This window comes from Opisthocomus hoazin, chromosome Z (assembly GCF_030867145.1).
Source record: "Opisthocomus hoazin isolate bOpiHoa1 chromosome Z, bOpiHoa1.hap1, whole genome shotgun sequence".
Classification (NCBI taxonomy): domain Eukaryota; kingdom Metazoa; phylum Chordata; class Aves; order Opisthocomiformes; family Opisthocomidae; genus Opisthocomus; species Opisthocomus hoazin.
In genome coordinates, this window is record NC_134454.1 from 62963221 (window position 1) to 62979650 (window position 16430).

The 16430-nt window shown below is 39.8% G+C and overlaps 1 protein-coding gene across 12 annotated transcripts in view; it reads left to right on the top strand.

Moving 5' to 3' along the window:
* PAM (peptidylglycine alpha-amidating monooxygenase) overlaps positions 1-16430 on the top strand; it is a 162591-nt gene that overhangs the window by 55071 nt on the left and 91090 nt on the right. For 11 of the 12 annotated variants that reach the window (XM_075410860.1, XM_075410866.1, XM_075410868.1 and 8 more), the window contains exon 2: positions 5882-5963. The gene's annotated coding sequence lies outside the window, so the exon portion shown is untranslated. Of the gene's footprint in view, positions 1-5881; positions 5980-16430 lie in introns of all 12 variants that reach the window. The other variant, XM_075410864.1, reaches the window with a different exon arrangement.

Sequence of the window (16430 nt, forward strand, 5' to 3'; positions counted from 1 at the left end):
GGTGTTGTGCTAGGAGGAGCTAAAATACTACTTTAAAAAATTAAGTGTAGGCAGGTGAGCCTGTGTTGTGTTTGGAAACTTCTGATAAGCACAGCAATGCGTAAGCAACCTTCTAATCAACTGTTTTTCTGTTATCAAAAGAAGTTCAGTAATATGCCCTTAACAACTATTAATAAGTTAATAAAAAAGTGTTTCCCTTTACTAGTCTAAACCTTTGTTCTTATTACAGATTCATAAGGTTCGTTAAACCAATGTCAAGGTTCTGTAGTTGAACTAGACAAAATACAAACATGTAAATGAGTTTCTTTACAAATTTGATTCTGGAAGCACAGTCTCTTATCTCTAGTTTGTTGTTGTTTCATGCCACTGCATTAAAATGAAATAATAAAATGTATTCTTAATTAAAATTAATTAAATTTAATTAAAAATTACAATTTTATACACATTTTTTGATAGCAAAGTAGTTTTTTTAGGTTTTAGTTGAACTAGTCTCAAAACAGTTGTTCCTTTATGGAGACTTGCTTATTAAAATACAAACCAGAAAAAATAGTGTCTGTTATACTACAAATGAAAATCGTTCCACCATTCCTGCAAACATACCCGTTTGCTTACTACTTGGTGATGGTTATGCTGCCTGGATCATGACCAAGCTTCCAGTGCATATGCACATAACTGAGCATTCTCATGAGTAATCCAGCTGAGTTCATGTTATTAGACTTGTGCTTATGTGGAAAAATCATGTGTCTGCTGATTTAGTCTCTATAGGCTGCATTTTTGAGACTATGTAGTATTCCATATGATGATTGCTTTGGACAAACTGGTGTAAAGAAATTGCGAGCCTTTTTGAAACTTGGCTTGTTGTTACTTGTGCAGACAGCTTGAATCTCCTTCCACATACTGGTTAGGTTGAATAGTGGACTATTGATCTCACACATTTTGGTTTTTGGCTGAAACTGAAAGACTTATGCAGAAGAAGGCATCTCATCTGTGAATAAGAAATGTTTGTAGTGCTTCATTGTTTTTTTTATATGTCAGAGTGAGGAGTCTGTGATCTGCAGTAGATCACCCTTTCATGGGTTGTTATTGTGTATTTATTTTTATTTTTTAAAAGGCACTCTGTTAATCTTGGTAAAGTCTGTCTCTGTCATCTCTTGACAAGCCCAGAAACATGGTGGATCTCATTGCTGCTTCTCTAAGACTTGCAGCCAGAAGTGCTCGTCTGTTCCCTGTGTTCTTGTTTGGCTAGGAATTCATGGCCTGGCTGTAAGGCCAGGCATTTCTGCTGTGTCTAAAAATGTCTTGCATATCAGGGTAAACTGTTTTTTATGTAGGAGGCTAAAAATTAATAGTGATACTGTAAGTCGGCAAAAACAAAGACTCCCTAAAACTCATCTGAGAATTTTAGAAAGTAAGCATTCATTATTACAGCACTGGACGCAAGGGGGATAGTTCCTCATAGCGTGCACACCACGTATCAAAGCAGGCATTCCTTTATTTGGTTTCTCATCAATAAGTTTCAGCCCACGGGGCAGTCCCATGCTGCAGATTGGTTACGTCATTTACATAACACTTGGTCAGCATTTTCACACTGCGCATGTTCACTGGGGAATGGTCTGGGGGTCTTCCTTCTAGGGCGTGTGATTTTTAGTATTATAATTCATGATAATGAAGGATAGGTTACTTCTGGACACTATTTCTTGGCTAAAACTAGCTAAGCGCTAACAAGCAGTCTTCTCAGGGTGTTGTTATCTCTTCAAGGACAGTTTCCTTGATTTAAAGGTAACACTAACTATTCTTCTGAGCAAAAACAACAAAATCCTGTTATTCTAATTACGCCAGGGCCGTTATATGGAAGGCTAACTCTTTCAATTGTGCTAGGGCCTTTATGATAACAATAGGACTGAAGACATTCTGATTACAAACCGAAATAAACCTGTAACTGATGAAGAAAAAAAGGCTAAATAGTTTTCCTCTCATGATTCATTTTATTTAAAATTTAAACAGATTAGGCCTGCAAAATGGTGCAAGTGGATGTCCAGGTAAAGGAATGCTACCTTTCTTTCTGACACTTGTCAGACTGTGACACTGTCCTCAGGATTCTGTTAAAGCTAGCTGTAATTGAAGCAAAACAGAAAGAAAAAATTGAAAGTATGGTATTTGATCACCACTTTCTAGGCCAATTACTTTCCTTCAAGGGAAGAAATGATGACCTGAACTGAGCAGCAATGCTGCTCAACAGAAAGCTTGAAAACTATTGAACATTTTGTAGAAGATCTTTGGAAAAGCTTGCATGCGACTTGTTTACCAGCTTTCATATCCCCATTTTGTGAATGCCTCTCATTTTCTGTTAGCGCATTTCCAAAACCTTGAAGCCAAATTCGTAGCTGTGAACAGCAGAATGGTATGCCCTGGCTTCCTTCGAGTTTGTATCTGCCCTTAGCTACCACCACACCTTTCTCATTTTGATTGCTCGCCCATCTGCTTGGTACCTTCATGTTGCTTTCCCCAGAAAGTCCCCACCAGAGTCCCAAATCTGCTGGGACCGTCCCCTCACCCTGCGTGAGAGGCAGGACTAGGTCTTCACAGGGCTGAACCAGCAGAAGGGGATGAGCAGGAGTCCAGGCAGAGCTGTGCTGCAGCCCTTTCCTGGGTGGACTGAATCTGTCTCTTCTCCTCCTCATTAGACGGACTGGAGAATTTTGAAGCTACTTCCCTATTGGCCAATTTGCTGTTGGAGTGGGGCCAGAGGAGGACCACAAACATGATCTTGAGGGCTCGAGCACCTCTCCCCTGAGGAAAGGCTGAGCATTGGGGCTGTTCAGCCTGGAGAAGAGAAGGCTGCAAGGAGACCTTATAGCAAGCCTTCCAGTACCTGAATGGGGCCGATAGGAAAGATGGGGAATACATTTTCAGCAGGGCTTGTTGCGACAGGACAAGGGATGATGGCTTTAAACTAAGGGAGGGTAGATTTAGGCTAGATATAAGGAAGATTTTTTTTGCCATGAGGATGGTAAAATGCTGGAACAGGTTGCCCCAGAGAGGTAGTGGAGGGCCCCATCCCTGGAAATATTCAAGGCCACATTAGACAGGGCTCTGAGGTCTAGTTGAAGATGTCCCTGCTCAGTGCAGGGGGGTTGGCCTAGATGACCTCTGAAGGTGCCTTCCAACCCAAACCATTCTATGAATCTATGATTACCATTTCAGACAGGCTTGGAGTGGGTTGAGAAAAGGATGCACAATGCTATTGCATAAACCTTTGTCTTAACCAATGTTAAAAATCTATACTGTTATAACCTGATGGTAGCAAGCATAAGAAATAGACAGTTTTGTTTTCTGTGTTTAAGATTCTAACTTTATATTAATTTTCAGCATGCAGTATTCCTCTAAAAGGAAAGTGTCATCTGTGGGTATGTAATTTGTCTGACTTTAGGTGTTAGTTTTCAGCAAGTTCTAACTTCAGCTTCTTGGAGTGTTTACAATATCACAGTGAGGCTGTGAAACTCAAGGTCAAAAGAGGAAAAATGCTGAAATAAAATATATGAATTAGTTCTTTATATCCGTTATTCTCATTTAGTTTTCAATTATCTGCTGTTCTTACTATAGTTTTATTACTGCTCTGTGGCTGAGTCTGAGATGAACTTTTTCTCTAGAGTTCTTTTGTAATGCTGGACAATGACCTAAGTAAAAGTCTTTGGTTGTCTCTAATGAGTTGTTCCTAACTTCAAACATTATGGTCTGATATCTTGAAGTAGTAAATGCCAGTTTTAGTCCCAAGTAACTATGCTTTGAATTTATATAATATCCTAAAATTAGAGGGGGGTGGTAGGTGGAAATCTTCTATTCTCTTTTATTCCCACCTTTATTTTTAAAGCCTGGTGTTCGTGATTGACAGGTGGTAAATACTCAGAATTAATTTTATTTGAGAAGAGGTTTGGCATGGCTTTTATCTGCTACCTTTTCATTGTGTAGAATTGTTTCCTTCAAATTAGTAGAGCGATATTATTAGAGCTCCAACATGCGTCTTATAGATGAGATGGTATATTAAAGGTTATAGTTTTGGACTGTTGCTTGTGCACTGGCAATTTATTGTGTACTGAACAATTTCAACCTAAATATGTTGCTGCAAGTTAGAGTCATTATACAATTTGTAATTACTCTGTCATTTCCCTTAAGGGTAAAGACTGTAACTTAAGTGTCATGATTGAGATATAGATATGTTGTTTTTTTTTTTAGAAATTTCCAAGAATCACAACTATTTTGTTCAGTTACCAAAGTAAATAATAAAGGCCTCTTATTAAAATAATGTGCTCATTTCTGGACTTTTTAAAAGACACTGAATTTGAAGTTTTTTTTCTAGATGGTATCATTTGCCAGTTTATTTAGGGTCATTAGGAAAATAATGCTGGAACACACGGAACACCAACAGGCGTGGCTTTGGAGAGCATACCTTAGGAAATCTTCTGAGGGTTTTGAAGGAATTGATGAAGAGTGTATGAGGGACAAATGGTAGACTTTTGCTTGAAAGTACAAAGCAGTTTCCCTGAGGTGTGTTTTCTGTTGGGATTTGAGCTATCTTAAGTCTGCACTTCGTGATAAAGCCAGGATTCACTCATTTGCATTTATGGGATTCTTTTGTGGTTTCAGTTTAATTCTGTATCTTTCAATGAGGTGTACAAAAGGCTGTGTTTTAAAGCATACATGGAAAAAGGAGTTGTATTAAGTCTGTAAGCAAATATCTTCCCCTCACGCTCTTGCCTTTTTGAAGTACTTGACCTTGTAACCTTGTAACCTTAATGTTTTCCTAAAAGCCGAACTCAACACCAGTATCTGCTGTAAAAGTAAGCTTTATTACATGGTGACCTTTCTAAATGATATACAAATTGTGTACTTAGGTGTTTGATAGTTTGCTGTTTCTCTTGCTTCTGTTGAATCTGTTTTGGAGAGAGCATGGAGGGTGAAAGTTTCTTGGGTCTATCCTTGCACTGCTGCTACTATGGTATTTGAGCATACTTTGTTGTTCATCTCAACAAGCTTTTTGTTACTACTTCTAGAATTTTTTGGTGTAGCAAAATATCTTGATACTGGGCATAATAAATGACTTCGAAAACCTGGAGCTCAACTTTTTTTTTTTTTTTAAAGTATTGCCATTTTTGAGAGGTGGTGGGATTTCTCTTTGTGTCCTGTTCCAGCAGAGTTCAATCTTCTTTGAAGATACCCCTCTTTCCCTTTTTCCTTAAGAGGTTAGTTTATGGTTTATCTGTTTGGATTAAGTTGTTATTGTTAAATAAATAGTAGAATATTGTTAAATAAACTAGTAGAAAGATTGGTGAAAGGCCCTGAAAGTAAGGTTTCAGTCTTGCTACTTTGTTTTCTGTATTTTATTACTGACAAAGGACAATAAAATCTGTCCAGTTAGAAGAGTGAACCGTTCCAGGCAAAGGTCCAATGGACAAATGAAGGTACATCATAAAAATTTGTTGTAGGCTGTAAGCTGTATTGTCTAGGCTGTTTTTATTCCATAAAATGAAATCTCTTAATAGAATGATATTAAGGAACAAGTTGTAGGGATTTTGTTCAAGGTCTGGCCTATAGTTAAAATGATCTTTGGAAGGTGTTTAAAGGCTTGCTTCCTGCAATGTTCAGTTTGTTGCCCTTGTCTGTCAAACCATCCCATCCTCTGCTCCAATAATGATCAATTCCTGATAATTCTGTGTTTCCAAGTGTTTCTGGCTCACTGGCTTCTTGCATAGAAGCTCTTACTTAACAAAGGCCATTCAGAGCAGTGTACTGGCATAAATTAGTTACATGGTGCTTAACGAAAGACTGTTTTGTCATGACAAGTCACTGATTAAACCAGCCTTTTTAATTTCTGCCTTTTCAGAGAATCAAAATAATCAGCTGACAGATGGAGTAGGACAGGAGAGAGACTGCATTCTGAAGAGAAGGGCAAACAATGAAAACAGGTAAAATACTTAGCAGGTAATTTTTATTTTTTTTTTTCAAATGTTGATTAACCTTTGCATTTAAATACCTACCTGCAGATTTACCACTCTTTTATTGGCTGTGGGAAGATTGGGGGAAATCACTTGCAACACCAATGTATGTATGTATACCCCTATGTATATAGGGTCATAAGCAGTGAGACAAACACTGAGCCAAGGAATTGAGTCTGGTCTTTAAAACTGAAGAGATTTTATTACAGCTTTTCAATTATCTTCCATTTCCATCCTTATAGTAGAATCTGAGAGTCCAGAGGTCAGTGGGATTCATGTGTACTCAGGTTAGGAAAAGTAACCAGTTTTTGCTGTTTCCTAAGGGACGTTTCTGGTACATCTTGATTTTGTTTTAATTTTCAGTAAGCAGTGTTTGTACTTTGACAGCTAAGAAAGCCTCATCGTGCCTCAGGACATTCCAGTTTCTCTTGCCAGGTATCTGCAGATCTTAGCAAGGGAACTTCTGTAGTAAAATGCAAAGCTTAAAATTTTTTATTTCTGATACACAGGCTCAGAAGTGATTAAACAGGAATTCTTATATTCTGTCCAAACTATCTATTCCAGAAATGCTTTTCAGTTAATTTGTTGATATTAGTTAACCTAAGGAGAATCACAGAATCACAGAATGTTTGGGGTTGGAAGGGACCTCTGTGGGTCAGCTAGTCCAACCCCCCTGCCAAAGCAGGGTCACCTACAGCAGGATGCACAGGACCTTGTCCAGGCGGGTCTTGAATATCTCCAGAGAAGGAGACTCCACAGCCTCCCTGGGCAACCTGTTCCAGTGCTCTGTCACCCTCAGAACGAAGAAGTTCTTCCTCATGTTCAGATGGAACTTCCTGTGCTTCAGTTTGTGCCCATTGCCCCTTGTCCTGTCACTGGTCACCACTGAAAAGAGTCTGGCCCCATCCTTCTGACACCCACCTTTGAGATATTTATAAGCATATATTACATCCCCTCTCAGCCTTCTCTTCTTCAGGCTGAACAAGCCCAGCTCCCTCAGGCTTTCCTTGTAGGAGAGATGCTCCAGTCCCCTCATCATCCTCGTAGCCCTCCGCTGGACTGTCTCCAGTAACTCCTCATGTTTCTTGAGCTGGGGAGCCCAGAACTGGACAGAGTACTCCAGATAGGGCCTCACTATGGCAGAGTAGAGGGGAAGGAGAACCTCCCCTCTACCTGCTGGCCACACTACTCTTAATGCACCCCAGTATCCCATTGGCCTTCTTGGCAACCAGGCAACCAGAAGCTAAGTCTTGTCCTTAGTTTTCTTTTTATTAGAGTAGATTAAGGTTCTTCCTCATTCTTAAATCACGGCCATCATGCAGGAATCAGAAAACAAAGCCTGAGAATGATGTTGAGTGGTTAAGGAAAGGCAGTGTGATGACCAGTTTTATACGCACGTCTGTCAGAGTTTTGTGGGAAACAGCAGTAGACCAGTATCGAGCAAAGCTATTGCTGTTGCTGCTTGTATTATGGTTCTCATACATTATGTGCAAGACTCTCTTTAAAATACAAAAAACCCTTAGCAAACATAAACTTAAAAACAAGAAAAAAAGGCTGCAAATAAACTGAAAAAAAAAAAGTGTGATATCCCAACTAAGATGTAGGAGATGTTTGCCTGAAAAGATGGCTTTGGGATCCAGTGCAGCTGTTACAAAGCATCCAGATGCCTATTCAAATTTGTGTTCGAAACACGGTGAAGAAGTAGTCTCAGTGAATGCTGTTGCTAAGTTCTATTCAAAGATGAGCAGGTCAAGTGTACTTGTGTGCTGGGGATATGAACAGATGACCTTGCAGGTCTTTCTGACCAGACCTAGCAGCCACATACAAGATAGATGTTTTGCATGTGACTTTAAATGATGTTATAAACACCAAAACTGAATCAAGCTGACATGAGATCTGATACAACCTGATCCTGAAGAACTTTTGTGTGCAGTGAAACTTCTTAAAAGTTTATTGTTGTTTCATTGTTTTTATTGGTACTATGAACTTGTGTGTGTATATATGTATATATTAAAGCTGAATTGCAAGTATTTGTGAAATTAAGTCATTCTTAAACATTGTTGAACAAGAGTGCACAGTACAGCTCTGTGTGTACAATTTGGATTTGTTCTCCCTGCAGTTCTGTGCTTTCAAATGTGTGCTGTTCTCTGGCACACAGCAAGATCTTTCTAAACATTTATCCATTAGGAACTGAAATTAGATAGTCATGATAATTTTTTTATGGTTCATAATTTAACTGATGAGTGTGTGTGTATCAATAGATTTGTTAAAAAAGTTTTATTTTTGTGATGAGGAAACTAGGTACAGTTTTGAAGTTTAGAGTATTTTCTTATGTAGAGCTTCCACAGTTTGTACGTCTAATAGAGGTCATATCTTTAAAAGACAGAGTGTATCTTTAATTTTGGCACTTGTAAGGACCTCCTCTTCTAGCATGAAAGATTTACTTCAGTAGTAGCCTCTTGTTCCTTCTTTTGTGTTCAAAGGTATCTGATTTCTGTTGATTTCATTTAAGGATACATCTGCTTTTTAACTGTGTGCTGTGAGTATTGCTGACGATAATGAACTGGCTTTACTTAAGGTAACCTAAAATTAAGGTAACTAGTAAATCTTTGAAATTACTGAACAGGCTCTGGGAGAGAAAAAATGTGTATCACCCATGGCTGTTGGCAAAAGTTCCAGCTATTTATTTTTTTCAATTGCAGGCAAGATTTTCAGAATGAATAAAATGTAATGTTACTGATGAACAGGACTGGTATGTCAGCAAGGTTTTAAAATTGCACATGCCATTTATCTCACAAGTATGTGATAACTAATTGTTTAAATAGTTTGTTTTATTATGCTGAGGGAGAAGATACTGTAGATTTTACATACATGTTCCCTGTTACTCATGCATACTTTCATCTAAACAATTAACAAAGTAAAAGAAATGTGAAGTAAAGATGACCTTCCTCAGGAGTCAAACATTGCTCTTGCATGAGCCAAAATTCACAATAGACTTACTGGAAAGTCTCGAGTTTATAGGTTTTTCTGCCCCTGCATTTTGTGGAGAAGGAGGTTAAACATCATTTGAACAACCTAGATTTTGAAAACAACTACTTCTACATAAATATATTTTAAACTTATTTCTTTTTTTCATTCCAGAATCCAGAAGCAGTAAGCAATCTTTCCTATCCTTGCAAAAATCCAATTTCATATCCTTTTCCCCTACAAGTATTGTATTTTTGGCAGAATGCCATTTATTTGTGGATTGAGTCCAAAATTTAAAGGTTAGGGGGGGTGGTGGTAGTTGGAATTCTGTTATTTTTCATGTATCATCTTTCCAGTCCTATTGGTGTATACCTGAATAGCGTTTTCCAAGTAAGAACACTTGATTCACTCTACTCTGGAAATGAACAAGCTTGAGTGAATTGGAAGTGCTTTGCAGACATGTCCTAGAATCCCCCTTCATGCTCCAGAAACCAGGGTAAGGGATTTTTAACAGGACCCTGGAACTGAAGGTTGTAGAGGGGAGGGAGTGTGTCCAGGGTAGTCAGATGCTAATCCTGATTATTTGTTTTCCCCTTCATGCTTATTTTTTCTTTTTGCTTGTTTTGTGTTACAGAGATAGTAAATATAACAAAACTAGTTGTGGATTAATGCTGATGCACAGCTTGGTGCCACCCAGTCCCTCTTTCACCACTATCCAATGGGACAGAGAAGACAGTCGTAAGGGTGAAAAAGAGAAAACTTGTGGTTGAGGTAAAGGCTGTTTAATAGGGACAGCAAAAGCTGTGTGCACAAGCAAAGCAAAAGAAGGAATTAATTCATTCCTTTCCATTGGCAGGCCATCTCCAGGAAGGCAGGGTTCCATCATGTGTAATGGTTACTTGGGCAGACAAATGCCATAACTGTGAACATCCCCCAAGTCCTCCTTCGTGTGGTACGAGATATCTCTTTGGTCAGTTGGGGTCAGCTGTTCTGACTGTGTTGCCTCGCAACGTGCTTGCTGGTGGGGCAGCGCAAGAGGCAGGGGAGGCCCTGACACTGTGTAAGTACTGCTCAGCAATAGCTAAAACATCCCCATGTTTTCAACACTGTTTTGGTCGCAGATCCAAAACATAACCCCATAAAAGCTACTGTGAAGAAAATAGCTCTGTCCCAGCCCAAACCAGTACAAACTCCACCCCTTATTTCATGCTGTCTATATCATACTTAGGTCCCACACTATCCAGTACATCCTCATTATTCACACCCCATACACATATGCCCCTTCCTGTCCCTTGATATACACAGATACCATTCCCCTAGTCATAGAGTCATAGGTTGGAAAAGACCTCTAAGAAAGTGGAATCCAACCATCCACCCAACACCACCATTCCTACTAAACCATATCCTGAAGTGCCACATCTACACGTTTTTTAAACACCTCCAGGGATGGGGACTGAACCACCTCCCTGGGCAGCCTATTCCAATGCCTGACCAATGGCAGTCTATAGTCTATGGATATCCTGGTTTTGGCTGTGATAGAGTTAATTTTCTTGCAAGTGGCTGGTGTAGTGCTGTGTTTTGGATTTGGGATGAAAATAGTGTTGATAACTACTGATGTTTTTAGTTGTTGCTAAGCAGTCAAGAACTTTTCAGTTTCTCAAGCTGCCAAGTGCACGGGAAGCTGGGAGGGGACACAGCTAGGACAGCTGACCCAAATTGGCCAAAGGGGATATTCCATACCATATGTCATCATGCTCAGTATATAAGCTGGGGGAGTTGTCCGGATGTGGTGATTGCTGCTTGGGAATGGGGTGGGTATCGTTCATTGGGTGGTAATCAATCTCATTGTGCATCACTTGTTCTGTACATATTGTTATTACTATTATCTCTTCCTTTGCTTTCCTATTAAACTGTCTTTATCTCAACCCACAAGTTTTTACTTTTTTCCTATTCTCCCCATCCCACAGGGAGGGCGGTGAGTGAGAGGCTCCATGGTGCTTAGTTGCCAGCTGGGATTAAACCATGACAATGGGACCACCCCTGTAAAATGCCCATAAAATGTCCATTGAGTTAATTTAGTCTGTGACTTTGGGCTCCATCTGTTGTGGTGGTCACTCAGGGCAGAAGAGGTGGTGTGTTCTGTGGAGCTATCGGGCACCAAAGTCAGCTCAGGTGAGATCACTGCTGCACTTGAGCTGCCTCATGTGAGGCTTGCCCTCCATTGGTTCAGGTAGTTCCTGCTGTAGTAATTCCTACAACATATAACTCAAATCATGGGTTACAACACAACAACTTAAAACTATATCCATTACAGTCTCCACCCCTGGTCCCTTTGGGCCATATTACAGGGTTTAACATTGCAATGAACTCCTCCTTTTGCCCCTAACATGGCTAGGAGCAGGGGGTTTGCGTTATAGTACTTCCTATAACATACAACTCGCATCACAGATTACAACAGTTTAAAAATATTTCCATTACAATCTCCACCCCTTGTCCCTTCAGACCAGGCCATAGGGTTTAACATTGCAATGAACTCCTACCCTCGGTGCTGCTCCCATGTGGGGTCCCCCCCATGGGGTATAGTTCTTCAAGAACTAGTCTAATGTGGGTCCTCTCCATGGGGTACAGTCCTTCAGGAGTGGACTGCTCCAGCACGAGTCAGCTGTGGGGCCATGTGTCCCGCCAGAAAACCTGCTTCTGCATGGGTATCTGTTCCTGGGCCACAGCTCCTACCAGGAGCCTGCTCTGTTGTGGGCTGTCCGAGGGCTGCAGCTGCTTTGAGACCACATGCACCTGCTCTGGTATGGGGTTCCTCCTACTCGCTTCTGCCATAGGCTTGCACGTTTTGTACAAAGTAATAGATCATAGTATGTTCTCAGCATTTGTTTCTTGCATTGGTTTTGGTTTCTGTTTTTTTTCTTTACTGTTCCTTTCTCAGTGTGCTCTGTATTTCTTCTGTTTTCTCCTGTGAACTGCTCTTATTTTCCAGTATGTAATGGCGACTTCTAGCAAAGAAACTTAGATTTCTTCTTGATTATACATCTGTCCTATATACTCTACATATATAGACACTTTATAGAAAATCCTAATGCCAGTGTAATCACAGACAATTTTGTTGTGCTTCTCTTTTTACTTTTTGAAAATTCCCCTTAATGTTAAGACTTCTTCTGCTGAGATACTGATCTGCTTTATTGTGTTCAGTTACTTCAGTATTAGTGTCATTGTGGTTTTGTGCTATTGAAAATCTGGATTGCTTTTTAGGGATGCTAGATTTCTAGCTTTTTTTGGCATTCACAGAATTATTTTTACTTTCATGGATACTAGTTTTGAAAAAAATACAATATTCAGCTGCAAAAGTTTGTCATAAAAAGAACTATAATAGTTGAGAATTCATTATATACTTTTAGTATGTGTCTTATTGCTCAATTGTTAACTAACACTAAACTGAATTTGATTCAATGACTTGATTTTCATCTTCTGCTCTGCTCATTATCTTTCCTTTGATTAAGAGGTGTTATATGAGCCATTTGGAACAAGGAAAGACTACAACATTAGTTTTGTAATGAACTCTAACAAACTTCTGTTGAATTATTTTCATTAAATGAAGTTGCTTGTGATTTTTATGAGGCTACAATGCTGTATATCTCAGTTTAACTACATCACTTAGGCTGGATCTGTGGGAGGATATTCCAGATTTTAATCTGGAATGGCTGTTATGAATGTCCTACTACAGACAATGCTAGGAGAAAAAAGTTCTGCATTATTTTTGGGGAAAATGCCAACAACCCTCTCCCCTATGTTTCTCTCAAATAAAATATTCTGCTAGAAGACTGACCACTTGTAAAAAGAACTGTAACAAAACATAACTACACTTCACTGATAAAAAGCATTTTTCTTATTTTTTCTAGCACTCATACCTTTTGTTACTTAGCAAGGTTAACTTCCTTAGCTTAACTTACTTTTCAAAGTACATTCCCGAATAACAGTAATCCTACTTTTCTTTCCTTTTTTGAAAGTAGTTCCCTTTATCTCACCCATTTAATGATAGGCCTCTCTCAAACAAAAATTATTTAGGTGGGTTTTTCCAGGGTAGGTGTGATGTGGTGTGCCTTGGACAGTGTTTGGATTGACAGGACATTCCAGCATCCCGTTCAGGTGTTAAGCAAATAGGAACTGTGGACGTAATCATTGCAGCATACTCAGAAGTACATTGTACCGAACCAGGAAACACCGTTTGCAGAACACAATGTGTAAAGGTGCATTACAATTGCATGGCCAAGCAGAGCTAGAATCTCACTAGTGTTAGAAGTTGTTCCCGCCCCTGCTGCTGTCCTCACTTCTAGCTGCATACTGCTGTTTCTTTCTTTTTTTCCAGTGCTTATGTTCATCCAGTACCTGTGGGAACGAGGTCAGCTCACTAATCTGACAGAAAACTAACCGAGGTTTAACCCCCCTGCAGTGGCCAGGGACAGGAAAAGAGGAGAGAAGAGGAATGACCTATTTGATGACAGAGAACAATTTGTGTCATAGTAAGGCTGTGCTCACAGGTACTCTGGGCAGCAGCTGTGCTCCATTGCCTGTTGTGCTCCATGGCTCTGTGAGTTCAGCTGCTCACCTAATCACTCACTAAAGTGTTTTGGTTAGAATGAACCAGTTTAAAATCGACTAACAGGTATATGTGGTGGGTTGACTGTGGCTAGCCACCAAGTACCTGCCAAGCCCCTCTATCATTCCACCTCCATCAACAAGGCATGGTGGAAAAAAGATGGTGAGAAGCTCATGGATCAGGATAAGGACAGGGAGATCACTCACCAACTATCCCGGGCAAAACAGACTAGATTTGGGGAATTCAATTTATTGCCCATTAAACAGAGTAGGATGATGAGAAATAAGAACAAATCTGCAAACACCTTCCTCGAACCTCTCCCTTCTCAGGCTCAACTGTTCTGTCTCGTCCCCCTGACCAATGCAGGAAGATGGGGAATGAGGGTTGCAGTCGGTTCTTAATGCTTTCTTTGCCACTTTTTCCTCCTCACACTCTTCCTCTGCTCCAGTGTAGGCTCCCTCCTGATGCGATACAGTCTTCAGAACCTTCTCCAGCCTGGGTCCTTCCCATGCACTACAGTTCTTCACAAACTGCTCCAGCATCGATCCTCTTCCAGGGTTCAGTCCTTCAGGAATGGACTGCTCCAGCGTGGGTTCCCTATGAGCTGTAGCTCCTTGCCAGGACCCTGCTCCTGCATGGGTTTCTCTCTGCGCTGCAGCTCCTTCCAGGAGTCTGCTCCAGTGTGGGCTCTTTAGGAACTGCGGTGTCCTTCAGGGCACATCCACCCACTCCGGCATGGGGTCTTCAGCAAGCTGCAGGGTGGATATCTGGCCCACTCTGGTCCATGGGCTACAGAGGGACAACTTGCTGCACCGTGGTCTTCTCCATGGGCTGCAGAGGGATCTGTTCTTTAGCACATGGAGCACCTCCTCCCCATCCTTCTTCTCTGACCTTGATGTCTGCAGAGTTGTTTCTCTCACATTTTTATCGCTCCTCTCTCCCAGCTGCTATGCAGTGTATTTTTTACCCTTTCTTAAATACATTGTCATGGAGGCACCACCAAGTGTTTCTGCTCGGCTTTGGGCAGCAGCAGGTCCATCCTGGAGCTGTCTCGAGCTGTCTCTGTCTGACATGGGGGCAGCTTCTGGTGCCTTCTCACAAAAGCCACACCTGTAGTCTCCCCTGCTACCAAAAAGTTCCCACATAAATATGAGACACCATATTAACAAAGTTCTGTGCATTTTGAATGGGAAAAAATAGTGCTTTGGTCTTGTTTGAGTATGTACCTTGTATACAAGGAATTCAGGGAGCCTGATTTGAAGTCCTTCTTAGTGAAGGAACATGCAATGAATTTAATTTAAAGTTCATATGTAATATGCAGTTGAACTTAAATATTTTAAATGATGTCTCATTTGCTTTACTCTTGGAGGCTAATCCTAACTCTGTAAAACATTCTCCTTTAATTTTCTATTTTTGCAGAACAAAGGGAAAACAAAGGGCACTTCAGTGAACCTTTATCCTTATTACACTGTGCTACTGATAATGATCTGGATGTTAAAATCAAAGCAGAGGCTTCTGATGTGTTTCCCTTTTAAGCAAGTAATTAGTACCATCCAGCTTGTTCATTTTTTCAGAATATGAAATTAGCGGTTTGTTAAGATGTCGTCTTTCAGTGAAAAATACTGATATTGCCCGACAAGAGACTTTTACCTGTTTTGATACCTGGTCAAAGCAGAAAGATTACAGGGTGATCTATTGTGAATAAAATGCTTTTCAAATGGTATTAAAATGTGGAATGGGAGAACTAACACAGGCTCTCTCTGGTCTTCAGACTTCTGAAAAATGTCTGTGACTTCCACAAGAAGATAAGGAGATTTTGCATTTTACTATTGTGATAGGAATTGCTTCAAGCAGTTTTAGGAGTTTGTTTCACCATTATACAAGATTTCATTATCAATATAGTAACAATTACTGAGCTAGCAAATTGTGACCATTCTTAATTCTAAAAGATCATGGGGAAAAAAAGAAAGCAAAAGCCTTTCACTGTTAGACTTTCCAAAAAGGCATGCAACTTTCCTGATGTTTGACTACAAGATTTTCTAGTCTGTGAATGTGCAAGAATGAAAAAGCAGGTTATAAAAGTTTTCTGCTTGAAATCTTCCAATGTTTTAGTAATGCAAACACATGTATATTAATGAGTAGGAAATGATTTTGTGTGGTCATTTGCTTACATATTTCTGTGCTATAAAAAGAAGTACAATTCCTCATTCTTAAACAAGTTTATACCTAATAGTTTACAGTACAGTGATGGAGAAAATGAATAAAAGTCTTACATTGAATTGTGTATCACATTTTGAAAGTCTTATCTTAGAATTCAAAAATCGATGTAAAATTCCAGAATTTCCAGGTACATTAATTTTATTTTGGTCTGAAGCACACCGACACATATCTCTAGATTATGTAGTATTAAATTTTCTTATTTTTATGTATTTATTTGTCTCACACCTGAGTATGCATTGTTTTGAGGAGTGGTATTTGTCATATTTACTTTGGGAAAGGGGAGACAGTGTGACTGGCAAAATAGTCCTAGGACAACTCTACTTGTTGGCAGGTAAATAAGTCTTAAGCAAAGGCTGCTCTAAGATCACATGGCAAAATAGCAGTTAAACCTTTTTGCATCTTTTTCTCTTACATTTTTTTCTGTTTTCACTGAATTTTCTCTGTTCAGAAAAATAACTATTCTAGAACACAAAATCAGATCTGCTTAGGCTTTGAAATTTGCCCCTTTCATTTGTCTTGGAGGCACAGAGGATGGCAGCTGTGGGCATAGCTCAGACCCTGGGGTGGCAGCGATTCCAACATCTTAAGCAGTGCTTTTTTTGCTTTTCTTGGTTCTTCTGTTTAGTTTTCTTATGTCCTTTTGT